Genomic DNA, 905 nt, shown 5'->3' with positions numbered 1-905 from the left:
TGCGTTAGCACTCTGAAGTGCACCGCTGAAGCATGTGTGGTTGATGGAGGTTGTGCTTGTAGAAAATTTAGGATGGCATTAGTTTGTTCCAGTGCAGAGACTCAAAGTATTTCACCTGCTCGCGGACACCAACAGCAACACTTCCCACAGCTAAACAAGAGTATGCTGCAGCTTTCAGGGGATCCGTTCTTGCCTTTAGTGGAATTTAGGGAAAAAGGAATAAAGCACTAGAAGAAAAAACAAGTGCTGCTATTACTTGCATTAAATGTCTTTAGTGAAATCAAAAGAAACTTCTAAATGGGAATACCATTTTGGTCGATATACCTTTTCCTAATAAACCTTGATACCCATGCTTGGTGTGCACTGGTGCTGGTTGTTTGCCACCTTTGACCCCAGGCCTTTTTATTCTTTTTTTTATACATTTAAGATCAGGTTGTACACAATACAACTATCTGCCCCTGTCCTTCTATGGAAAAAAAATAAGACAAAGAAAGAAGTATTTTATTTGTTTTCATTTTGGGTGATTAGTAAATTAACAAAAATAACAGTTTTTTTTATCCACTTTTCTGGAAAAGTGCTTTGTTTGTCCTTTGAACATTTATTTTAAAAATTAAATTACAGGTCACTGTTAGGGATCTATTTTTAAAAATGCATGTTTTTTTCTCATTTATGTGCTGCTTTGCAGCAAACAGAGTTTAAAAATAATCTTAGAGTGAAAAAGGCAAGAAAAAAAAAATCCCAGCTCCTCCTGTGAAAGTAGAGAGCAGTGGGTAAAATAGGGCGGAGGCATAAGAGGGAGGAAAGGGGGAGGGTAGAAAAACACATTCAGTCCATTCCAGACAGAGCCATGTATGACATCTTCACTCTATGGAGAAAGGACTGATACAAAGAGTCTGCGATTGAGC

The sequence above is a fragment of the Cynoglossus semilaevis genome, chromosome 4, assembly GCF_000523025.1.
Source record: "Cynoglossus semilaevis isolate Cse_v1.0 chromosome 4, Cse_v1.0, whole genome shotgun sequence".
NCBI lineage: Eukaryota > Metazoa > Chordata > Actinopteri > Pleuronectiformes > Cynoglossidae > Cynoglossus > Cynoglossus semilaevis.
This window is presented reverse-complemented; position numbering follows the sequence as displayed.